This window comes from Giraffa tippelskirchi, chromosome 1 (genome assembly GCF_054371585.1).
Source record: "Giraffa tippelskirchi isolate mGirTip1 chromosome 1, T2T-mGirTip1v1.2.pri, whole genome shotgun sequence".
Classification (NCBI taxonomy): Eukaryota; Metazoa; Chordata; class Mammalia; order Artiodactyla; family Giraffidae; genus Giraffa; species Giraffa tippelskirchi.
Genome location: NC_137275.1, coordinates 222,461,745 through 222,482,290, shown reverse-complemented (window position 1 = coordinate 222,482,290; position 20,546 = coordinate 222,461,745). Strand labels below are relative to the sequence as shown.

At 40.0% G+C, this 20,546-nt stretch overlaps 2 long non-coding RNA genes across 2 annotated transcripts in view; both read right to left on the bottom strand.

Annotated features, from left to right (window-relative positions):
* Positions 1-1,751: 1,751 nt before the first annotated feature.
* On the bottom strand, positions 1,752-11,786 carry LOC145540926 (uncharacterized). Its single transcript, XR_014078646.1, has 2 exons — positions 11,665-11,786; positions 1,752-2,226 (listed from the first exon to the last, which is right to left on the bottom strand). It is a non-coding gene; the product is annotated as an uncharacterized LOC145540926 (long non-coding RNA).
* Positions 11,787-15,690: 3,904 nt separating this feature from the next.
* Positions 15,691-20,546, bottom strand: part of LOC145540906 (uncharacterized) — a 355,416-nt gene continuing 350,560 nt past the window's right edge. Inside the window, exon 5 of the long non-coding RNA XR_014078637.1 lies at positions 15,691-16,092. This is a non-coding gene — a long non-coding RNA (uncharacterized LOC145540906). The remainder of the gene's footprint in view (positions 16,093-20,546) is intronic.

Sequence of the window (20,546 nt, the reverse complement as noted above, 5' to 3'; positions counted from 1 at the left end):
CCCGAGGTACCTCGCACTAGGCTGTGTACCCAGTGAATGAATCTATACATGAACAAGAATGGCAGCCCCAGAGAGGGTATGGGGTTACCCAAGCTCGCTCTGTACTGGCCCAGCAGCCTGCCCCTTCCCCGCTCTGACGTAGAGAAACCACGAGGGAGGGTCACCAGAGCCAGATTCGAGATAAGAGGACCAGGGATACATGTAGGGAGCACTGAAAACAGTTCCTGGAAGACCAAGTCCAGTTAAGGGGACAAGTGATGAGCAAAACTCACGCAGACTCGTTCATGCTGAAGCGAGTGAGCTTGGTGGAGCCTGTGCCCACCTCATGATCAGTATCTGCCCCTCTCCTCACACCTGGCCTGCCCCTCCAACACCCACTTCCTAGCTTTCCCCAGAGGGAGAAAGAGTGATTCATCTGATGGGGCAAGTCTGAGTCACTAACTGAGGCACAGTTAATAATGGACAGGCTTATGGGCCTTAAAAGGCAGGCACCGGCTACGAGCATCTTTCTTGCATGCTCTTTCCCTTTCGCGAGCCTCCACTGGGAAGCAGGTGTGTCATTTTCCCCCCGGGCAGGCTTGAGGGTGCTGCTTCAAGTCACATTCAAGGAGCAGGAGGGTGTGTAAGTAAGCTTTGAAGGCACGCATCAACCACACCCCAGCTTTCCATCAGAGAGAGGGCCACACTATGTCATCAGAGACTGGCACACATGTTCACACACTCTGGGGAGCTGGATTCTCTGGTGGCACCCGTGCCTTGTTTATCTTCAAGACACAGCGGGTGGGGGACTTCCATGGGGGGGCAGGGGTTAGGAATCCACCTTCCAAAGAGGGGACACAGGTTCCAACCCTGGTCAGGGAACTAAGATCCCACGTGCCCCAGGGTAACTAAGCCTCTCGAACCCAAACGCCTCCATTAGAGAGAAGCCTGCCTGCCTCGGTGAGCGTTTCACATGCTGCAAGACCGAACGCAGCCGAATAAATAAATGTTCCAAAAAACGTAGTGTGTGTGGGGACACAGTTCAGCTCCCTGTTCACACACATAAACCCTCTGTTTAGCTATCTCATCACCCCGCAGCCCCAAGCCCTCCCCCATCTCCCGAGTTCTGTACTGTTTGCGGAGAGGCAGCTGGGCTGCACGTCTGTGGGCGGTTTAAGATCCTGTGAATTACGCCGATTCTGGCTCTTCTATCATCAATTATTCTGGTCCTTCATGTGGGCCTGCGTGGGCCGCATCGTGTGATTTCTGGTTCTCACCCTGCAGGGACTCTTAGCAGCCTGACCTTTAGAGTCACTTCTTCACTGAACTGCTTTTCTTAATTTGTAAGTCCCCCCCGCCCCCGCCGCCCCGCCCCAGCCTTTCTCTTCTCAGCACCCATTCTGACGAGCACACGGATTCCCAGCTCACAGTTACATTCTCAAGTCCCCTTTCTGCCTCTCAAGTGTGAAGTTCATCACCTGAAAGAATCAATCAAGTGTGACTTTCCGCCCTTTTAGTTTCCTAATCATTTTAAAGCACTAATTTATTTTCCAAAATAATGAGGACAGTGCAATGTTCTAAAAGGGGAACAAAAGGAAAAAAAAAGACTTACCTGGCTTTGAACATTGAATTCACTTTCACTTTAAAAAAAAAGATATAGATATAGATATATATACACACATACATGTATCTTACATAAAGAATAATGTTTGTAATAGAAAAAATAGTTACTAGAGATAAAACAAGGAAAATAAAATATATAAGTGTATATCTGGATATAGATGCAATTTTATTTCACAGTCTACTGGCAGAAATAGCCTCCTGAGGTCAGCTGCTCTGAAGCATTCTGTTCCCATTCTAATAAAGATCCAGTGGCATTTATGCAGCAATGTGCTGCCAGGTAATTCTGCGGCTGTTGCTTCATTTCTATAGTTCCCTGAAGCCAGAATAATGTCAGCTTCTCTACAAACCAGAATCTGGGAAAAGCAGGGCAGCCATGGATCTCTCCTCTCCACATCATGGCGGAGATCGCCGCTGAAACCACAGGCAGAGCGGGTCCTATGACATGCACTGGGTCGCCTTCCTTCATACGTCTTGAGGAGTCACTCTGTCCCGCTTGGAGGGTGGCATGTGTTCTGATCCATGATTTACTTCCCTCACCAATCAAGGTCTTTGCCAAATCACGGGATTAAACGTCTGCATCTATGTTGAATTATATTGTCATTCATTCTTTACCTGTAAATTTCTCTGTTGAAATATGCAAATGTTAAATAACAGTGAAATGTATTATAATAGTGTTTATCTTCCAAGACCCTCAGTGTGTCTCACAGCAGAATCTATATTTAAAAGTTGCCTATAAGGCCACCCCCTTGGCTAAGGCACTGTTCACTCTGATAGCACTGTTTTTTTTAAGACTTTTTTTTTTTTCTTAATGTAGACCATTCTTAAAGTCTTTCTTCAGTTTGTTACACTACTGCTTCTGTTTTATGTTTTTGGCATTTTGGGATACTGCTTCTGTTTTATGTTTTGGTTTTTTTGGCCACGAAGCATATAGAATCTTAGCTCATTGACTAGCGATGCAACCCACACGTGCTCCACTGGAAGGTGAAGTCCTAACCACTGGACCAACAGGGAAGTCCCTCACTCTGTTAGCATTTTCATTTACAAATATTTGGGACTTTTCTATATATCTTAGAAGTTATTGATTTCTAATACAATTCCATTTGATCAGAGGTTATATTCTGTAAGATATCTATTTTTAAGTGTCACTGAGACATACTTAATAGTCTCAAATGCAGTCTATCTTAGAAAAGTTCATATGCTCTATAGCTTCGGGGTGTCATGTGGTATAACTGTCACTTATGTTAGTGTGGTTGATAGTGTTGTTCATAAATATATCCTTACAGATTTTCTTTTAATTCATCATCTATTGAAGAATGTTACAACTTTCATTATGATTATGGATATATCTATTTTTCTTTAATTATTTGTTTGCTTAATGTATTTTAAAATCTTCAGTGTTGACTCTTGATTTATATCTTTTCCCCTTTAATTCTAGAAGTTTTGTTTTGTGTATTTTTAAGCTCTGTTTTTAGACATATATACACTTAATGATTCCTATATCTTCTAACAAATCACCCTGTTTTTAGTTTCCAGTGTTATTCTTTATACTCCTGGCCATCAATTGGAAACACCCTTAGTAATAGATGCTAAAACCAGTAGGTAAAAGTGTGATGAGAAACAGGATATTTTCAGGGTCTCAAAGAATCTCCCAATAAGATATTTATTAAGCAAATGCAACATTGTAACTATAAAGGAGAAAACTGGCAGATACCACCTTAACTGAATGATCAAAGTTATTCACCAGAAATAGGACAAATAGGCACCATTTTCTTCCTAATATTTTGTGGAAAAAGGGTACAGTATCACTCCTATGGTACTCCTGTAAGAAATGCATCACCTGAGCTGGTCATGGGGAAACATCAGACAGGCCTAGTTTGAGAAACATTCTACCACAGAAAGTCTGTGATTTTTCCACATCTCAAGGTCAAAGAACAGAAGCTGAGGAACCATTTCACATTAATGAAAAGTAAAGGGACATAAAAACTAAGTGCTACATTTAATTCTGAATTAAATTCTGAACTAGAAAAAAAGCTATTTTTGCTGTAAAAAAGACCTTAGAGGGATGATTGGGAAAAGTTAAATAGGATCTGTAGATTAGATAATAATATGGTAGCAATGTTAATTTCCTCATTTTGATCTTTGCGTTCCTGTTTATGTAAGAGAATGTTCTGGTTTGGGGGAAATACACAATGAACTACTTAAATGTAAAAGAGAATCATTTATGCAACATATTCTCAAGTGACTCAGGAAAAAAAGATCTGCAGACTACAGTGCGTGCGTGTGTTCAGATCTTTACACACATAAAGAAAGGGAGAGGGAAGGTGAAGAAGACGGATGTAAAGAGAAAATAACATTGAGAAATGTGCTCAGATATTAACATTTGGAGACTGGGTGCTGAGTGCAAAGAAATTCTTTAAACTGTTTTGAAATTTTCCTGTACATCTGACATAATTTCAAAATAAACATTTTTAGTACTTGTCTTGAAGTCTATTTTGTTTGATATTAATATAGTCACTTGAACTTTCTTAATCAATGTTTATATGGTATTTTTTATTCCATCTTTTAACTTTTAAACTATCTGTGACTTTTTATTTAAAGTACCACACAACTGCAAATCATCTTGCTTTTTTATTTAGTTTGCGCATCTCAGCCTTTTAATTGTAATGTTGAGTTAATTTAGATTTAATATTATTATTCATATAGTTGGATTTAGGTCTACAATTTTCTTATTACTTTGCTACTTGTCCTTTCCTGCCTTCATTTGGGTTAATCAAATATTTTCAAGCATTTAATTTAATCCCTCTATTGGCTTTTCAGTTACACTGCCTCATTTTTAAAATACTGGTTGCCTTAGGGATTCCAATATGCATCCTCAAGTTATTATAGTCTACTTAGAGTTAATGTCACTGTATCCAGTTAAGTGAAAGACCCTTGCAACAGTAGAGTTCTATTTACCCATTCTCCTTTTTATGAAGTCACATATCTTATATGTCTGCAATATATAAGTAGTAGTACTTATTTTGCTCTAAATAGATATATGCATTTTAAATATAATGAGACCATTTTTTAAAATTTCACTTATGTTTATGCATAAGCTCACCTCTCCTAGTACCTGTCATCTCTTTCTGTATATCTGTCAATTTCCTTTAACTTGATGAACTTTCTTCCCATTTCTTGTAACTCCAGTCTTCTATAGACAAACTACCTCAGTTTAAAAACTCTAAAAATGTCTTAATTTTGTCGTCACTGTTCCTGGATATTTTTGCTAGATATACACTTTTAGGGGGACAGTTTCCCACCCAGCCCTTTAAAGATGTCATTTGATTGTCTTTTTCCTCCCTTGATTTTGATGAGAAATCAGGCATCGTTTACATCTTTTTCCTCTCTGTGTCATTTTCTTTGGACTCATTCAATATTTTCCTTTAAATTTTGCTTGTTTGACTATAATATCTCTGGACATCATTGTTTTTTCTACCAAACTGGGGAGATATTTTACCATTATTTACTCTATTTTTTTTTGTCCCCTTATCTCTCCTCTATTTCTGGGGCTCCTTTTATATGGATATTGATATAATGGACTCGATCTTGTCTTACAAGTCACTGAAGCTTTGCCTTTTTTGTCTCACTGAAGTTTTGCTTTTTTTGTCTCTGTATTTCTGTCTTCATTTTAGATAGTTTTTATTATCACGTCTTCAGTTTCACTGATCTCTTCTGCTGTTTTCTCTGATCTGTTAGTAAACCAAATCAACTAATTTTTCATTTAAGATGTGGTACTTCTGTTTATAACATTTTCATTTGGTTCGTCTTTATAGTTTCTATTTTACTAGTGGAGACTGACTTATGATTATACATTCCTTTAAGTCCTCGAATATTTATAATAGCTGCTTTTGTTGTTGCTAATTTTAATAGCTGGATCATCTTTGGATCAGTTTCCAGGTTTGTGGCCACATTTTCCAGCTTCTTTACATAACTAAAAATATTTTAAATTATTATCATATACCAGACAATATGAATACTACACTATTGAGACTTTGTATTTTGGTATCCTTCTTTAGAGATTGTCAAGTTACACTTTTTCCCTTCCAGAAAGGCAATTGATTTCTTGTAGAAAAATTCCATCTTCAGCATCACTGTGCATTTGCTGCTCACCATTTGCTTCAGCACCTCTTGCAATGGTTAGCTCACTACCTCCCTGAAGAAATCTAACTCTGACTGTTAAAAACTGACAGCTTGGACTATTATAATTTTCTTTGTGTTTACCCATAATGTGCTTTGTAATTTTACCCAAAAGCCACAGAGACAAGTATGTTGCCCTTTTCAATGACAGAAAAACTTTCCTAGGGAGGCTTTTATGGTTTTTTATCCACATCTTAATGCTCCCAGTATTGTTTAGTATTTCATAGTACGTAGTTACAAAGTCTTCTCTGGATTATCTGAGAGATTATAAACAGGGTTTAAGAGGAAAGACCCTGTCTGGGTTCAAATCCTAGCTCTGCTGTGTGGCCTTCGACAAATTACTCAACCTCTCTGTGCCTTAGTTTCTTCAGCTATAAGGATAATAATATGAATTATCTACCTGTTAGATTGCTGTGAGGGTCCAGTCAATTGATACATGTAAAAGTAATTAACAGTGCCTCGTATATAGTAAGTGTTTGGTGAAGATCTGCTGTTATTAGAGACAAAATTTCCTTTGCAGCCATTCTGTTACATCACCACAAGTGGATTGCCTATAATTTACCCCAATTTGGAAATACTTTTTCAATTGTTGAAAACAAGCGGATAATCCACATTTTAAGGTGGAATCTAGGGCAGTAAGTGGAATAGGAGAGGGGAGTGGGAGAGAGAACAGATGTGGCAGGAGCAGAAAATCTCCTTATGACCCATAAAAATGCAAAAATCAGAACAAAAGTTGGCCTCCAGTGGGTCCCAGATCACCTCAGAAGCATCTGAGGCGTGGTTACATATTTTCCATTTGTGAGTCTCATTTCAGAACTACTAAATTAGAATCGCTGGGGTTGGCCCTGGAAATCTGCATTTATTTGATGCACCTAACCCCCCTTCCCCCAATTCCCAAGATGATTCTTGAACATCCTGGTAGCACAAGTCATGAAGTACTGTCCCAAACAGGATGTGATGATTAATTATAATATTAATAAATATAATTATATAAGTGAATATCAGTTCAGTTCAGTCACTCAGTCATGTCCAACTCTTTGCAACCCCATGAACGACAGCATGCCAGGCCTCCCTGTCGAATTAACTAGCAAATATAATTATTATATTAGTTTAGTATTAGTAGTATTATTAATGCTAATATAATATTATATCATATTATTAATACTAATGTAATATTATATTACTATTAGTAGTAGTAGTAACTATATTCTTAAATTATTATTATTAAGGATCATATTGATATGAGCATAGTGATTTAAGCAACACAGTGATCAGCAGCTCCCCTGATTTACGATGGATACATGGAGAATGAGAAGGAAAAGTGTCCTGACTCTATTCACCCTGATAATAAACGGCAAGTTCGGGCCAAAGACGTGTCTACTGACTTCACAGCTGGTGCTTTCATGGACACACTTATCTGATGATTGTTTCCGCTGACTTAGAGACTGGGCCTCTATCATCTGCTTTAGAGGCTATTCTGACAAATGATCCATCTTGATTTTGATGAGAGTCATTATCATTTCAGTTTATTTCTCTTTACAATTGGTACAGTCCTGCCCTTAAAGAACGAGGATGCTGTGAAGTTTAATTAATGTCAGCTGAGTCCTCAGATGAACATTACTGTACTGATGCACAGTGTTACCGTTATTACAATTTACCAGTTGCCAGGCTCGAGTCACCTGCTGGGCTGTGTGTTAGGCTGCATTTGAAAGAACAGGCAGAATAGCAAGCACATCATTCTACTTGGAAACCCAACCTGACGTTAGGCTCGCCCATGCCTTATACCTGAGCATCCCAGGGGGATTCAGAGGTTCTGACAGTTCCTAGAGAAATCTCGTTGAGAAACACTGGGATAGGAATGCATTTCAGCTTCAGAAACAAATGGTTATGAGTTTGACTCCTTCCCTGGTGGCTCAGATGGTAATCAGCCTCCAATGCAGGAGACCTGGGTTCGATCCTTAGGTTGGGAAGATCCCCTGGAGAAAAGAATGGCAATCCGCTCCAGTATTCTTGCCTGGAGAATTCCATGGGCAGAGGATCCTGGTAGGCTACAGTCCATGGGGACTGTAGAAAGTCCATGGGGACTCAGAAAGAGTCAGACATGACTGAGCAGCTAACACTTTGACTCCTTTGGCTCCTGGACCTCCCTCTTACTAATAATAAGCTACTGGAAACTGTTTTCACCTCCTCTCGGTGTAATGGAGAAACTGCCCAACTTTGACAGAGCTGTTTAGAGGAGTAAATGAGGTAATATAAGCAAACTACTTTACATCACATGTTATACCTAGTAAAAGCTGCCTAAATGATGGATTCCAAAGAAAGAAATTAATGCAAAGATTGAGGAGGGAGAACAATGCTAAGAGAAAGAATAACACACTGGAGCATATCCCTTCTGTCAAGATCATGCAGCTGCATTGAAGCAACCAAGAGCGTAACATTTAACTGATGATATTTCAAGACAGAATAAAGGCAGGCAGATGTTCATGAACTCACTCTGTTCTTACAGCAACACTCTGGTAGATGACCTCCACTCTATTTGACCGCTGTGTAACTGAAGTTCACAGATAGATCTGAAGTCACGCAAGTCACCGAGAGTAGAGATGTGCTCGGACCAGAGTTCTCTTTCACACGTGACAGCTGCCTCTCACATCCACATGGTGAACAGAACCGTGTGGTTAGTGGTCACGTGTTTTGTTTTAATCCCAACATAGGGTTTTGTATTTGACAAAGTTACTTTTGCGAACTCCAGAAAATAAAGTGTCATTTTGACATCCCAATGCTAATTTTATTTTTTTTCTTGTACTCTTGCAACGATTCTGCAAGGAACATAGACATCATTATTCCCATTTTACTGACATGGAAACTGAGGCTCAGAGAGCATTAAGATCAAGAGAATAAATAATTAACATAATTTATATAGAAATAAAATGCTTCTTGGGTGTTTATATTCATGTTTCCTGTTTTATTCCTAAATATGTGGTGTTAGAGAACACTCTTGCGAGTCCCTTAGAGAGAAGGAGATCAAACCAGTCAATCCTAAAGGAAATCAGTCCTGAATATTCATTGGACGGACTGATGCCGAAGCTGAAGCTCCAATACTTTGGCCATCTGACACTTAGAGCAGACTCATTGGAAAAGACCCTGATGCTGGGAAAGATTGAGGGCAAAAGAAGAAGGAGATGGCAGAGAATGAGATGGTTAGATAGCATCACCAACTCGATGGACATGAGTTTGTGCAAACTCAGGGACATAGTGAAGGATGGGGAAGCCTGGTGTCCTGCAGTCCATGGGGTCGCAAAGCATCAGACACAATTGAGCGACTGAACAACAACAGATGTCATAATCTGAAGTCAGCATTCCCTCAGGGCTGCTTATTAGTTGGCAGAGATGTAAACACAAACTCTCTTCTCTATCCCTCAAGAGTAGGAGCCGTCACTTTCTACCCAATCTGAAAGAGGCTCTGGGAGATAAATACTTCCTCTCAAAAGAGTCATGGGAGCTCCCAGGTGGGATATTTTGTGCTTGAGATATTCAAATACCCTCAGTTTCCCTTGGACCCCTGCTCTGTCCCTGAGCAGCAGCAGCATCAAGCCTAAGGCCATGCAGCAGGTGAATAGGAGCCTCCCTCCCTGTGCTCCTTGAGACTCAGGAATGGCCCAGGAAGTCCTGAGAGGGCTGGATCCTGGAAGGCAGGCTCTGCTGAACCTGAGACATGGCGAGTTACACCAACGTCTGGGATTTTATTCTGCCTTCTTCCACCTTGATTAATTTCATAGCTAATGACTCTCTGGACTTGGTGATGTACAATGCTCTGTCAGGAACAAAAAATAATTGGACTTTTACTAATTAAATAAAACATCTTCATACAGTGAAAGGTTTTGCAAATGAATGTAACTCACATGGAATTATGTTGGCAGGAGAGTCCCAAGGAAAAATATTTTTAAAGATCACAGCTTTGAAAAAAAAAAAAAGAGAGAGAGAGACAGAGTGGAGGAGACAGGGCGGGAGATTTTAAAAAGGCATAGAGAGAAAAAAAGGACATATGCATATTGAAAGAGATCAAGAAAACTACGTAGAGAAACAGACTCAGCTTGAGACAGAGATTCAAGCCCAAAAGACTAACGAGCGAGATAACAAAGTCAGACATATATAATGGTACAATAGAGGCGTTCAATAATATTGTGCAGACATTTTTGAGTACCTGTCTCAAATAATGATAGCTGCTAAAGACCTGTTTGTTCAACAAATGTACATATTCAGCACCTTCTCTATGTAAGGGACTGCTGTAGACTTGGAGCACCATTCTTACAGGAGCTTCCTGGGGCTCACCTGCCTGATGCAGATTTCCACCCAGAGACTTCATCGTTGACACTCTGGAGCTTCGCAGCGACATGTACATTCTCAGTGAGAGCCTCACAGACCCACCTATTATTAAGGTCAGCCAACCTCTTCCCCCTCTTACATGTGAGCACACGATTTAAGTGCTTCTCAATTTACTATTGTCACCATTGCAGCGTAGCCCCAGTAAAGCTGAGAGAAAAAATTGTAACTTCCTCCACTAGGGTGGGCTTCCCTGGTGGCTCAGACAATAAAGAATCTGCCTGCAATGCAGGAGACCTGAGTTTGATCCTTGGGTCTGGAAGATCCCCTGGAGAAGGAAATGGCAACCCACTCCAACATTCTTGCCTGGAGAATCCCATGGACAGCGGAGCCTGGTGGGCTATAGTCCATGGGGTCACAAAGAGTCAGACACGACTGAGCGACTAACACTACCACCACCACCTAGAACCTGGGGACACAATAAGCAAAAGACATGCAAAGCCTCCTCTCTGAAGTCTAGTTAGAAAGACATGCACCAAACAAGAAGAATAGAAATAATATCCATATACCACAGGGAACACTCCTCAATACACTGTAATGACCTATATGGGAAAAGAATCTTAAAAAGAGTGGATTTATGTGTACGTATGACCGATTTGCTTTACTGTACAGCAGAAATTAACACAATACTGTATATCAACTATACCCCAATAAAAATTGTAAAAGAAGAAAGAAATGTCCAATTTCAATGCTACAGTTTCAGTGGTGGATAAACCCCTGGGTGTAGAAAGGATTGGATGATATGAAGGTGTGACATAAGTAACAACGGCTTGTCGGAGAAACAGAAGCATACAATCTATTTCTCTCTTCGTACAATTTGAAGGTTCAGAAAAGTGGAGGGCTTTGACCAATCTCACGGAGTAAAAGTATCTAGAACAGTTATCTATTACATAACTGGAATTTAAGCAAATTAACATCTTTTTATTTCAAAATTAAACAATTATAGAATAGTTCAAACATATAGAAAAGTGTAGAAATGGATAGGATGGCCAACCACATGTCCACCACTGACTACCATATTTTGTAAGTCTAAATTTTAATTACGTAGAAAGAAAAAGATAAACTGAGGGCTTTGCATGTAGGATACCTTATTTGAATTACCCTTTGATCCTTCTGACTCTTTTTTGATCACTCAGAATGCAAATGTCACCCCCCTTTTACAGAGAGATAACTGAGATTCAAAAGATTAGAGAACTTTCCCAAGTGCTAAAGGTCTGTAAGTGGTACAGTCCAAAATTTCCACCCAGGGCTGTTTAATTCCATGTTCTTTCTGATACGCTATACAAGCTCAAGGACAAAAAGCAAAGAATCAAGAATCTTCCACACTCTGACATTTGGAAATAAGATGCCAGAATACTTCTACTTTCTCTTCTGTCCTTCTCCCCCTCTTGCTCTTTTCACTGGCTAGATGATTAGGAGGTTTATTTTTGTTCCTTAAGGATTATTCACATGTTCACTCCCACCTCATCTCAGGTCTAAGGAATGTTGGCAGGAAAAGTTGCACACCTGTTTCTCCTTTTCCACATCTTCCCTTCCTGTTCACATCAGCATCTGAAGCTGCCATACCTGGTTAACTCATTGCCATGATCCTTAACTGAAGGCAATATGCTGCAAACGCCCAGCTGTTGCTATGGTGACCATGATGTCATAAGGTGACACTACATGTTCGGGTAAGTGCGATGATGAATTCTTTTTAATCTGGGATATTAACTTTGCAAAAAATGTGGAAAGCTAGCTGTTAAAGCAGAATGGAAACCGAGTTATGCAGAAGCCTGACATTACTGCATATTTTTCTTCTTAGTAATCAAGTGGGACTTGACAACCTCCATATGGTCTTTCCCTGCTCTAAGACTTTATAATTATGGGGAAAAATGAATAATTGCTTCTCTCAGAAAGAAGCAGTGTCATTGGCCTACGGTTGTGAGGTTATGATTTAAATAGAACTCTGAGTTAGAGAGAAGGGTGGTCGTCTGGAAAATTTTTAAAAAGCTGGGCTCACTTCCACTGAGCATCTGTGAAGCCTTCCTTTCTCCTAGCCTCAGTCCCACCATCTGTTAAATAGGAATGAAAGCATGGAGCTTTCTTCAAAGATTGAATAAGAAAACATGTTCAAAGCTCTTGGCACATAGTGATTCTACTTAAATATTATTTTCTTAGCTTTAAATACTTGCAAGGATATGTCATTTCACAGCAAGAACTCAGGGAAGTCATTCCATTTCTTTTAGGCATAATAATTATATTATCATTTATAAAAATGAATAGGGTTGGAAAAAATGAATGTAGAAGAGACACAGAAGTAGATGAAAAAGATGGATATGATGGGGAAAGATAGAATATGGATATGACTTTATTCAAATCCTTCTAGTGCTAGACTCCAGAATCTAGAACAAATGATTCCACAAAAAGAATAGATGTCTATGCATACGTTTTTCTTTTAAGTATGCAGTGAAATCCAATTATTGCTAAATATGACAAGTGATAAATAAAGCAAAATACTTAAGCCTTCTTAGTGAGCATTGGTGTGTGGGATTATGCCCATGGGAGGTGGTCTGAGATTTCAAACTAACTGACACAGGTGGTTAGACTGGGGATACTGGACTTGAATGAAGATAAGTTACAGGGAAAGGCATGAAAGCCATTCTCAACTCTGAAGGTATTTTATATCCTAAAGGGAGAAGACTTGTTTGGCCCTACAAGTCAAGAACAGGCTCATTGGATGAGAGACTGGACTTAGGTAGAACTTTCATACAATCAGATTTTCCAGCAGGGGAGAGTGAAACTTTCAAAGAGGTTGAAAGTTGTTGGTTTTTTCCCCATTTTCCACTTTACATTGCTAGAAGTGTCCTTTCCAAGACTAAGGCACCTGTTAGGGTACCTAGGGAGGTATAATGTACTAGGCGAAGGTGAGCACTGGCAGGAAGATGTGATTAGGAAAAATGGGCTAGACGCCTCCAAGGTGAGTGGTCAGTTCTGATCTTATTCATCCAGTTAGGTAGTTTGCCTCTGCCCTTGAGAACAAAGTCTGAAATTGACACACAGCAGGAAAAAAAAAAAAAGTCTGCAATGGAAATTTGTGTGAATGCAAAGTCTTCTGTCTCCCCCCAGATTCAATTCAAATGTTAAGGTTTTTATATTCTTTGGGCATCTTCAAGAAGTAGGATCTCTTGTTGACTATGAGAGACAACTGTTACTTATGAGTGATGGATGAAGGAGATAGTCAGCGTATTAGCTGGACAGTGCAGAAACAAAAAGTAATGTATCCTTGATTATAAGTAGATCCACATGAATTCACTAGCTAGCTGCGATTTTGTAAGACTCTGTCTGTCTGTCTGCTGATACTCAAAAATACCATGATACTGGGGCCTAAAAAGGGTGAGATCTAAACAAAAGGAAACCATTCTAAAATGAATCATCACAAGTACCTTGGTAGAGAATGATGGGCTTTACAAAAGGAGTTTGGGGTAGAGAATAATATTGACCAAATATGGTTGGATGGAAATTTCATGCCTCATCAGTCATAGATTTGTTCATCTATAAAGGACTCTAATGTGTTTTAAAATTTTATAGGTAGTCATTACAAAAATAAGCACACCATTAAGCTGATCATCTCAACCCACAGGCCAAGAGATGCTGATGGACAGATACAAGACAGGCATTACAGAGCATCAGAAGCTCTATTATGACCGTTCAATCTGGGGGGTGACCTAGTCATTTCAGCCCATGTCTCCATGAGATGCACATCACTTCCAAGGCTCCAGACTACAGTCAGCCTGGTACGAACCCAATGTTGCACCAGGTAAATGACCTTGAGCAACCTATTTCCTACTTTGGGCTTCAGTTTCCCTTCTGGACGTGGCTGTGCCTGTTGACATCTAGTAGGAAGCACTGGATAGGGTTGACAAGTTACTAGGATTAGCCCAGGGACCAAATTCACTTCCCTCTGCTTCATGACCACTCTTGCTGGTTCTCTGATCTATGAATCTTTATGGCCCCTGCATCTCTCCTATTTCTTTCACTGAATCTTGCAAAGTCTTATTCATTCTGCCTGTTTCTGGTCAGCCCTCATTCATGCAACAAACACATACCAAGCATTGAACAAGGTTGGCAAACTTTTTCTGAAAAAGGCCAGATGGTTCATGTTTTAGGGTTGGAGAGTCACATAGTATCTGTTATGAACTATTCAGCTCTGCCATTATAATGAAAAAGCAGCCATAGACGATACATAAACCATCAGAGAAGGCTATGTTCCAGCAAGACTTTATTTTCAAAACAGGTAGAGGGACAGATTTGGCTTATGAGCTGTAGTTTGAAGGCATCTGAGCTAGATGCTGGGCATTACAAGATGAATAAAATCTGGTATTTGATATCAGAGTTTAAAAAGCTCTAGCTTATTCTTTTTTATATGAGGCCAATGAGATTGTGTTATTTTCCAATGCATATTTATTCTCTTTAAAATTGAATTGTAATTGATAGATAACATTTTACAGTTTCAGGTATATAACACAATGATTCAATATTTATATATATTTCAAAGTGAACACCACAAGCAGTCTAGTTGCATACTGCAACAGCAGAGTTGACAAAGACCTTGCAACCCACAAAGCCTAAAATATTTACTATGTAATCCTTTGTTGAAAGTTGTAGACCTCTGATTTAGAATAATAAAATGGGTATTATTGAATAACAATTAAGAACTAGGAATTAGGAGTAAGACAGACACCAGTTCAAATCCAAACGCTATTAATAACAACAAAAATAACCAAGTGTCAACTATGTGATAAGCATTTTACTAGTAATTTTTTAAAATTGTATCTAATGTGCTAATCACAGCAATTATATAACATAGTAATTAGGGTTGTACTCAATTTACAAACTCAGAGGTAGTTTACCTACGCTGCACTCCTATTAGAAGACAAGAATTCAAACCTAGCTCTGTGTGCCGCCAAAGCTCAGGCTTCATTAATCTGGATCATGAAGGCTGGAAAGGAAATTTGCCAGTTTGGGAGAAGAGCATTTGCAGGCTGACAAAACAGCCTCTGCAAATTCATGGAGCCACAAAAACACGTTCCAGGAAAGAAAGGGGCAGGCATTCAGAGGAAGGAGCCTGAACTGGGGCTGGTTTATAACGAGCCTTGGATGCCAGGGGAGAGTTGGTTTGCGGTTTCTTTAGCCTGGGCTGGTTGATGTGGGCAAGCTACACAGCCGTGGTGGAGCAGTGGGGACGTGGGTTTCTCCCACTGATTAGATGTCTTCATTGTGTTACGACATCCTCCAGTGCATTAGCGGTGACTAGTTCAGACACAGGCAGCCCAGCTCATCCCTCAGCTCCTTTGTTGGAGTGACCGCTATCTCATCCTTTCGGGGATGTTGCTCTTATGCAATTGCTCACCTCTGATATTTACTCACAAAAATGAAACAGTCAAAACGTTAGCCTGTAGGCTTACTATGGAATTGGAGGACTGGCTCATTTCTGAGGTGCCAGGGCACACTGATTTTTTAAAACATAAGCACAGGAATAAGCGGCATACTCACTTCAAGGGCAGAGCCGGGTGCTTCAAAAGGTCTTAGCTTTAAGCTTCTGTTCACGACCCAGAGCAGTCACTGTCAGACATGGCGAGTCTGCATCTTTGGGTCCAGAAAAGGAGACTGCAGCCCTGAGAAGGGAATGGTCTGCCCTGGGGCAGAGAACTGGTTTGTGCCAGGAAGGCTGTGTGATCTGGGTTCTGGATGGATCTGGCTGGGCAGATGATCCGAATATGCTTGATAAACCATTCCACGGCACAGATAAACTCCCAGGTTTTGGCAGAAAAATGAAAGGCCATGGCCTCTTCTGAAAATCATGCTTAATGAAAGGATTGGCCAGTTCCAAGAGGAAGTTCAGTCCTTAGCACCACAAGGAAAGGCAGATTCCAATTCAAAATATGGAAATACTTTCTGTGAATTAGAAATGAGAGTCGAATGATTTTAGTCACAGAGTCTCTGAGAGCTTGCTCATCATTTTATTCCCCCCACCCCCCAAGGAAAATCTGACTAAAGAGAACAGCGCGTACTCACAGGAATCTAGGGACGTGTAGCTTAAAATGCATTCTAAAAGCACACAATTCTTTTGAAGTCTCCTGTCTTATGGCAAAATGCCATACACACCTTTAAATTAAATCCAACATGTCCCTTATTTGTTTTAATATAGCCTTTGAAACACTTACTATCTCCTAAAATTGATGGTTGGTTTACCCCTGGAGGTATAGATATTCTAATCAGAGAAGCAGTATCTGATATCATGTAATAATTATGATATCATAACATCTCAGAGTTGAAAGAGATTCATGAAATCACCGTTGTGAATACTACCCAGTCCAGAATATTTGAGTGCATGGTAATATAAGGAGTCTGATGCTCCTTCTGAGACTCTAGGAGCTCAGACTTCAGGGAATCTTTACACTAGTGCATTACCCATCCCACTGTAGTAATTAGTGTGGTATGCATTTTGAATATTTTATATTATTATAAAATACTACATAGTATTATGCATTTATTATATTAAATACAATATATTATATACTTAGTAATGTACTATTTTATTTATTGTATAAGTTACTGTACAGTATTATATATTTATAGTCATATACTATACACACTATATAATGCTATTATATATACAGCCCGCCAGGCTCCTCTGTCCATGGAATTCTCCAGGCAAGAATACTGGAGTGGGTAGCAGTTCCCTTCTCCAGGGGATATTCCCGACCCGGGGATTGAACCACCAGGGAAGCCCATGTATTTATGGTATTATATACTAAATGGTATTATATATGTATTGTAATACAATATCATATTTATTGCACAAGATACTATATAGCATTATATATTTATAGCCATATACTATAGAGTACTCTACAATGCTATTATATATATCCAACCAGTCCATCCTAAAGGAGACCAGTCCTGAGTGTTCATTGGAAGGACTGATGTTGAAGCTGAAACTGCAATACTTTGGCCACCTGATACGAAGAATTGACTCATTTGAAAAGACCCTGATGCTGGGAAAGATTGAGGGCAGGAGGAGAAGGGGACAACAAAGGATGAGATGGTTGGATGGCATCACCAACTCAATGGACATGAATTTGGGTAAACTCCGGGAGCTGTTGATGGACAGGGAGGCCTGGCATGCTGCGGTTCATGGGGTCACAAAGAGTCAGACACGACTGAGCGACTGAACTGAACTGAATTGGACTGAACACACATACACACGCATGTATGTTTCCTAAGAGAGATGATACTTTAGATTATAGGCTTTGGAGTCAGGGAGACCTGGTTTCAGATTCTCATTCTTTTATTTTTTAATATATTTATATTTATTTTTTGTATTAGCATATAGACAATTATCAATATTGCGATAGTTTCAGGTAGTCAGAAAAGGGACTCAGCCATGCATATACAAGTATCTATTCTCTCCCAGCTCCTTCCCGTCTAGACTGATACAGAACGCGGAGCAGAGCTCTCTGTGTTACCCAGCAGGCTCCTGTCGGTTATCCATGTTAAACACAGCAGAGCATTCATAGTGATGTCACTTTTTAATCCTTCGATGTTGACTCTTCCTGTCATTGTAAAGGAGAACTCATCAAATTCTTACCCTTTGTAGCTGGTTAGCTCTTGACTTTAGGCATGTTTTCTAATCCTGCTAAGTCTCAGTTTTCTTATTATAGAATAGGAATAAAAAGATCTTCCTGCCAGAGTTGGCATAAGCATTCAGAGGTAAGGGACATACATCGCTGATCACACAGACTGAAATATGTTAATGTAACATGTAGAAAATGGTAGCTGGTGTGTGTGTGCCCACACACACACACATACACACACACACACACTACAATCAGCTTAATAAAAATGTGGGGCCTGAATAGAGTTGAGTCACGTGCTAAGAACAGACGGGTTTATGGATTCCAAGGCTAAGATGTAAACCGAAAGAACAGTCCACTGACAACATTTGTTCCTTTACTTCTTTGGCTCCAGGAAGCTCCAGAGACACAAGAATTTCTGGAACTAAAGCTCTGCAAAGCTGAGAGTCTGCGTTTCTCCTCCCGCGCTCAGACATATGCACTGCATGCCCAGACACAACAGATGGCTGGTTCCCTGCACACAAACCAGCTCTGGAGAAGGGCACTGGGCGAAGCAGAGGAGAAAGAGCATCTCCACGCCCGCGCTCCCCTCTCCTTGAAGAAAGGGTTCCTGTCACTTCTCCTTGACAACAAGGAATCAGCTAGACTCTGGGGACGCCCTCTAAACCTAATCGGTAGCACTGATGTTATTCGAAGTTTCTTCTTGGAAGTGTTCGCTCCCCAGCCCCACAAGAAAGCTACAGCTCAAGGAGATAGATTTAATTATTTATTTTTTTCCGGGAGAAGGATGGTAGTCGGGAGTGCTGGATTTCAGAAATCCTTTATCCATTGAAGACAGTGGGTACTTCAGCTGAGCCAGTGGGCTTGCGTGCATGCAGTTCAGCTCCCGAGAATCACACAGCATGCTCTAACTTATCAAAGTACAGGGAAAAAAAAACTTTACTACCCATAAACTTGGTGAAATATATTACTAGGAGCTGTATTCCATATGCTGAATGTACATATAAAATACAACTCTATTTATAAAATCTTTTTCCTGCTCCCTTTCCCAAAATGTTCTACTTCTCAAACTGAACAGATGGGGGTCTCTTTTTCCCCCTTTGGCAGCTCTGAAACCCTGAGGAATTTCAAGGTATCTGTATATATATATATATATATATAGGGTCCTTGTTATATGAGTGTTCATTACTTGAATTCAGATAGTCATGCCTGTGCAAAAGTCTCAAAAATATTCAAAAAGCTGGTTGTTATGAATTTAGTCTCCACCAAGGTATTTACCCTGTTTCCTCCCATCTTGTACAAATAATTTTTGTTGTTGTTTAGGCTACCACTGATTTTATAAAATGTTTTGAGCATGCACAATCATAATGAGAATACAATGCTTTCTGCTGCTGCTGCTGCTAAGTCGCTTCAGTTGTGTCTGACTCCGTGTGACCCAACAGATGGCAGCCCACCAGGCTCTGCCGTCCCTGGGATTCTCCACGCAAGAACAGTGGAGTGGGTTGCCATTTCCTTCTCCAATGCGTGAAAGAGAAAAGTGAAAGTGAAGTCGCTCAGCCATGTCTGACTCCCAGCGACCCCATGGACTGCAGCCTACCAGGCTCCTCTGTCCATGGGATTCTCCAGGCAAGAGTACTGGAGTGGGCTGCCATTGCCTTCTCCAATACAATGCTTATCACCTGCAAAATGAAACTGCAGTTTGGAGAAAACTGCACAGTATCATGAAGTTGATGAAAGTGATGCTAAGATTCCCTGGAATCTCTTTCTGAGCCATTGGCAAAGGAGGATTAGGCTGAGTTAGACCAATTAACAATTGGAAAAGAGAAAATCAACAAGGAAGATGATTAGAAGCTTCAAAAGAGAAATATTTGAATATCAAAGGATTAGGAAAAGCCTTGGGGGAAAATGATGAATCTCTCAAATATTTTTACAAAAATTACCTTCTTCCTAATCATGATATGAAAGTTAAATGCAAAGTGAAGGATTTCATTTCATTTGATCATACAATTTTGTCAGAAAAATTACTGTTAAAAAATCAAGACCTGGCTCATTTTCTGATAATTTTGTGAATTAGCATGCAGTTAAAATTATCGAATAAATTCTGACTATATAAGCTAAAATAAACTCATATTCATGCACTTTAGTTTCATTTACTAAACTGAACTTCTTGCATGCTCTTCTCTGGAGTTGTGTTGCTCTTTAAGGGAGATTCACTTTTGAGAGGATTTGATTTCACATTAGAATGTTGAGTGGTAGTTGAGATGGTTGAGGTTGTGTGTAGTATCTGGAGCCAGGACATCTGGGTTTTGAATCCAACTTTTGGTTTTGAATCCAAACTGTTTAACATGGGAAGGTTATTTGACTTCCTGGTGCCAGGCATTCTTCATCTCCAAAACAGAAGTATAGTAGTTCTGTTTTAGCAGAGAATTAAGAGCAAAGCAGAAGATATTACACTGAGAGGATCCAGCCCATCCTTTGTGATGAAGTGTGTCTGTCTTCTTCCCTGGGTGTGGGGTCTAAACTTTCCAAGTAGGGATGGCATATTTCATCCCTTTTCAGAACTTCTTTCTTGAAAAAGGAACCTTGTCCTAGTGACCTTCTTCTTCCTCTGTTCAACCATCAGTTATTTCCAGAAGCCATTCTGATTATTTCTCATGCTACAAAAGATTAGGTAGCTCTTCACTGACATCTCTGTAATATTAGTGACTTTCTCTGTAGCTCCTCTGGTTCAATCCTTTCTTCTTCTTGTCAGTTGGGGCCTCGTGTCTCTCT